At 31.8% G+C, this 5,815-nt stretch overlaps 1 long non-coding RNA gene across 1 annotated transcript; it reads left to right on the top strand.

The window, feature by feature from the left end:
- The first annotated feature begins 1,374 nt into the window (after positions 1 to 1,374).
- LOC127704483 (uncharacterized) lies at positions 1,375 to 5,579 on the top strand. The gene is made up of 4 exons (XR_007983294.1): positions 1,375 to 2,372; positions 3,616 to 3,669; positions 4,255 to 4,317; positions 5,367 to 5,579. It is a non-coding gene; the product is annotated as an uncharacterized LOC127704483 (long non-coding RNA).
- The last annotated feature ends 236 nt before the right edge of the window (positions 5,580 to 5,815 follow it).

Genomic DNA, 5,815 nt, shown 5'->3' with positions numbered 1-5,815 from the left:
GAATCAAACTTGCAATTGTATGAAACTATTTTAAAAGCTGACATTTATTTTAGTGTTTCCCCCAAGCATGTTAAGAATGGATAAACGCCATGCCCTATTTAAATGACGCCATGCCCTTTTTTGTCTTGATACATGAGGCCATGCCCTTTTTTCACTTCTTTGGGTGACGCCATTGTCTCAAAAAAATGCCTTTTCTTCCTGTCTTCATGTTTCTGAGTTTCAAGTTTAGGACCCTCAGCTGATTAACATTTACAACAGGTGTTATAAAGTTGTGATTAAAGTTAATCCGCTTATCTTGCAAAGTTCTACAAGTTCATTTATACTGTGAATCCTGGTTTTAAAAAAGGGGCTCAACTTTTGTTGATCAGAACTCTCCCCTGAAACTAATTGAAGTGAAATTTTGAACTAGATTTTCAGATCTTATATCCTAATCTCCATATTTTGAAACAACACATTTGCTATCTTGAGTTCTAATTCCATCAACAATTGCCAGTCCATACTGCAATATGACAATTTATTGCCTTTCTTGTTTTCAGCATACTGTAGGTGCCCTTTTGTTAATTTTCCATACACTGTAGGTGCCCTTTTTATAAATTTTTGTACGCTGTAGATGCCCTTTTTATGTGATAGGGGAAACACTATTATTTGACTTAAGTTCCCATTTTTTTTCACCCTATGAGTCTCAATATGACATAATTAATAAGGTTTTCCTGCAGATTTACAGATATGGACTTAATTACAAAATTACAAAATGTATTTAAATTTCAAACAGTTTATACTGAAGATGAATACAGCATCGGCCATGTCCGTCCATTGAAGAGGTCCCCTTCATAAATCCTTTCATATTAACCACAAGGTCTATTTAAAAAACGGGCAGGTTTTGAAAATGAATGTAGTATAAACAAGGTTATAGAAAGTGCTCCTGTTGAAGGTCAAATTGTGATTTTAAAGTTCACATGGAATAGCAGCAATTAAAACGGTTCTGATGTGCCATTGTTTTGTCTTTTTGTAATTGCCTGTTGTTTACATGGGTTGCTGGCGGTAATATTTTTTCATATTTTGCTTTAGCATAAATCAGGCTGTACATGTGTAGGTAAGGTTTACTGGTTTGAATCATTTCTCAATTTTTTCATGCAAAATTAAATTGTATCTTGCTTCATGGTATTGGTTTTGCTCATTGTTGAAGCCCACCTTCAAAACTATGATCTAAAATTTTGTCATTTTCAATCATATCACATTTCCTTATTCTTATCATGATTATATTAATGGGATATTACATTTCTAGTCTGTTGGTCTATGCAGAATAATTGTGTCATTTGCAATTTTATCACACTTCCTTAATTTTGGTCTATTATTGCATACTGTTTAAATTTTCAGTAAGTCAAATATTCCAGCCCTGATACATCAGGAATTATTCTGAGGATTCAACACGCATATTCAGTCATGGTAGTTTGTAATTATCCCTTGTTTAAAAGTGTTACCAGGGTACCCTCTTAACAACCTGCCCCCTTCCCCCTTTTATGCATTTTGCCTATATGAAAATAGCCTTGTGATCCAAGTCACTAAGGGTGCACACTTATATAAAAATGTCCAGTGCACCATTTAACATATTAAAGTGCTCATTATACAATTGTTTAATTTCTCAATTCACTATTAAATGTATATTAATGTAACGGTTGTTGATAATAATACAAAGCAGGGTTCATATTCATATATCATTAACATGTTCTAGTCCTAATATGCATGTAATATTTGCCAGTTGACGTTAAACACCTGTCATGAGACTAAAAAAAAAAAAAAATTAAAAAATTTTAAACTTGAAATATACAAGTATAATTTGTAAAATTTAGAACATTGTACATGTATTTCTCAAATCTATTAGCTGTACAGTGACCGATAGCTGCTTACATCCATGTCCTTTTGGTCAATTCAAGATAATCGTATCATTGGCAATCATACCACATCTCCATTTTTTTATATAAGTTAAGTAGGTATGAATTTAAACTTGGTAAAGTTTATTTATATGTAACATTCAAGAATTATTATTTAGTGCACTGGACATTAAAAGTAGTACATTCCCCAGTGATCAAGCAGCTTTTGAGCAATCTCTTTGTCAGCTAACAGACTCTCCCTGTTCTCCTTTCCATCATCTTTTGTTGTCTCCTCTTTCAGGGCAAAATATCTCTTACTGACCTGAATCTGTAGCTTAGAGAAAGATTGATCAAAAGCTGACATGAAAGATTTATGACCGGGGTGTTTTTGCTTCAATTCCCTGTACTTAAGACAGTCATCCACATCTGATGATGGGCCAAGTAGTTGGACAACCAGATCAAATGTTGTCTTCTTTCTACATGATACTGAAGCATAAAAAAGTATATATGTAGTATATTATAATGAGTTTTTAACAAAATTTTATCAATGTAATAATAATTATAATCTATACAAATATCACATAACTTAAAACAATATTGATTAATAACATGCATCATATTAATTCTTTATTTACAATACCAAATTGATTTGAATACAACTCTTTGGAAATTTCATTTCACTTTATACTTTGCTGTACATAAAGTACCAAATTTCGGGTAAAATTACTAATACTTACCAATTTCTTGATTGGAAACCTCAGACTCAAATAGTTTCCTTTTGCATGTTGGTTGTTTCTTGTAATTGTTAGCTGAAATTAAAAATATTTTTTTTTGGAAAACAGTGGTCAACAGCAATCCAACAACATAAAAAAACATAGTCTTTGATATATCAGATCACTATTTAGAATTAGAATATGAAGCTTGTGTAATTACCTGGTAATTTTTTTGGTTTGATGAACAGACTTTCTTGGACATCATTGTTGCATGGTTCTACAGTCCATCTTAAAACTGAAATTAAAACATATTTGTATCTGAATGATGTGGAAATATAGAAATAAGAAGATGTATGATTGCTAATGAGACAACTCTCCACCAAATGACACAGAAGTTTAACTATAGGTCACTCACAATCCTGCCCTCAACAAAGTCTGTTTATTAGATATATCAAATCACTAACCAGAGTGTTTAAATTAATATAAGTATCTTTATAATTATTTAATAATATATGATTGGTACATTATATCATTGTTTGCAATTTGGCAGTAAGTTAAACATGTTAAAGTGAGCATTTTTATTTGAAAACAAAATAAAAAGTAAGCATATGAAAAAAGGGGATGTGAAACATTAAACTTTAATGAGACAGCAACCTAATGACTAAAATAAACAAAAGACATCTTGACAGGAATATTAAGTCTTCAACAGTACAGACTTGTAAATACTATTTTTCAAGTTCTTTACTGTGTGGAGTCTACATGTATACAAGGTGTTTAAAAATTAGATGAATCATTCATATACTGCTGAGGCACAACAACTGTTTTACCTAAAATGATCAGATATGTGGTTATCAAAATTATTTACCTTTAATATATGATTTGTATTTCTCCTTGGTTTCAGTATTTTCCTGTTTTCTCTCGTGGTCTATTGCTGGTACTTCTGGTTGGTCTGTTATAAGAAAATGATGCAATTTTCGTTTATTTAAATAAACATGTACATGTACACTGACCATGAGATTTATTCTTTACAGATGTACAGATGTCTAGCAATGAATATTCACTGGTTTTCAAACAAGAAAGTGAAGGTTGGTGAAAAAGTATTGAATACCTGAATTTGTTGTCTACTAAGGTTACAAACTTTTTTTCAATAAACTTTTAATCTCATTTATATACCTAGGTTGAAGATACCCATGCAGACTTTAAGGACATGAAATTGCCTGTAAACTTGGCAAATATATAATACCAAAAAATGAATTGAATACAACAAAATGAAAGTTGCCCATTTAACAAACATTTTGAACTTTATTTGTCAAACAATCTACATTACCTTGCATAATGGGAATATTCGGAATATAATCTTCTGTTGACTCAGACTTAGAATCTAGAATAAAAGAAATTGGATTGAAAAAATGAATGCAAGTTCTCTTGAAAATATAACATAGTAAAATAATGTTTTAAAAATTAATAAAATCCTTCAAGTTCAATATTCTATTACTTACTCAGGCTAAAAGGCCTTTATTCATGTGAATGCCATACACTGTTCAAATGTAATTTTATTAAATCAAATTGTTGCTGAATAAAAAATATAAATTATTCTAGTTGCTAGTAGGTCATGTATCTTTATAAAAAGTTAAATTTTAAATTCAGCTGGTTGGGTTTTTATTTTTCAGATTGGAAGAAATATGTAGCTTGTTAACAGAAATGAGGCTTCTGAAATGCAAAAAAAAAATCAGGTATATTTTGATACTATGGTTGTAAAAATTGTAAAATAACAAATTACCAATTTTCTCTTCATTCTCTGGTTCATTAATGATCGTGTCATGAGCTTTGACAGTATCTATATCACATGTAGCTGTTTGATCTTCTTCCTCCAAATAATTTTCTATTGAATATGTAATAATAAAGAAAATTATGATTAACAAATTTTAAACTTTGGTTATTTTTAAATAGCCAATTAGACCTCAGATACATTCGAAATAAGAAAATGTTAAATACTATCATCTGCAACACTTTTACTTTTTATACGACCGGAAAAAATTTTGCGGTCGTATATTGGTATGACGTTTGGCGTCATTGTCGTCGTCCGAAAAACACATTGGTTTTCGCACAATAACTTAGTAGTTTAAGTGAATGGATCTCTATGAAGTTTTACCATAAGGTTCAATACCACAAAAGGAAGGTTGGGATTGATTTTGGGGGTTATGGTACCAACAGTTAAGGAATTAGGGGCAAAAAATAAGCATTTTTGTAACTTCTAGACAATAACTTGTGTGTTAGTGTATGGATCTCTCTGACATTGTACCACAAGGTTCCATATCACAAAGGGAATGCTGGAATTGATTTTGGGGGTAATTGCCTCAAAATTTTAGGAATTAGGGGCCAAAAATGGGCAAAAAACAAGCCTTTTTTTTAGTTGCAGGACAATAACTTGTGTGTAAGTGTATTGATTTTGGTCATTTGGTCTCATTGGCAACCATACCACACTTTTTTATTTTAATATTAATTTGAAACAGAAGAATATAAGGAATTTTGAGTTTTGGAGACCTCAGATAAATTGAATAGTTATTTCATGACTGGAGTAGTGAATGTAGAAACAAAACTTAAGTTATTAAGCAATAAATGATATTTTCCTACCTTCAGTTGTGTTGACAGTTACAAAGAATGGATTTCCATCAACATCAAATGCCTTGAGTCTACGTAATGGTAGAATTAGTTGATTTTCCTGGAATTGGGTCATGATAGTCTGCCAAATTACTTTCAGTTTTGCGTTTTCATCTTTCAGGGACGATGATCTGAAGTGGGACAGCTGGGGACCCTGGTTACGGTAACATGGTTCATCAGGGCCGTCATGGAAGATTAAGTTGTTGTTAGTGGAATGCCACCAAATGTCGTTACCAGGAAGTAAAAAGTCTGAAATTCTTTCGAGATGAGCTTGCAGAAGTGTTGGTTGCTTTGAAACGATATGAGCCGGAATTGTAGAATTTGGACGTGGAGCCAGAAGGTGAGCTTGTTTTTGAATTACAGATTCCTGAATGGTAAAGTAGTCGGTTTTTGCAGCTTGCTGACTGTTGAAACGAAGCATAGCATTGTCACAGATGAATTGGGCCTGCCTATTGGTGGTATTTTCTGAAATTCTTCGCAAGTCCCCAAAAATGCGTTCCTCTTGTTCTGTTACAATTGATCTTAAATTAAAAATTCTTAAACATTCTGGTAGATGGACGGTTACACTGT

Source organism: Mytilus californianus, unplaced genomic scaffold, assembly GCF_021869535.1.
Source record: "Mytilus californianus isolate M0D057914Y unplaced genomic scaffold, xbMytCali1.0.p SCAF_6, whole genome shotgun sequence".
Taxonomy (NCBI): Eukaryota; Metazoa; Mollusca; class Bivalvia; order Mytilida; family Mytilidae; genus Mytilus; species Mytilus californianus.
Note: the sequence above shows the minus strand (reverse complement) of the source record. Positions and strands in the feature narration are given on the sequence as shown.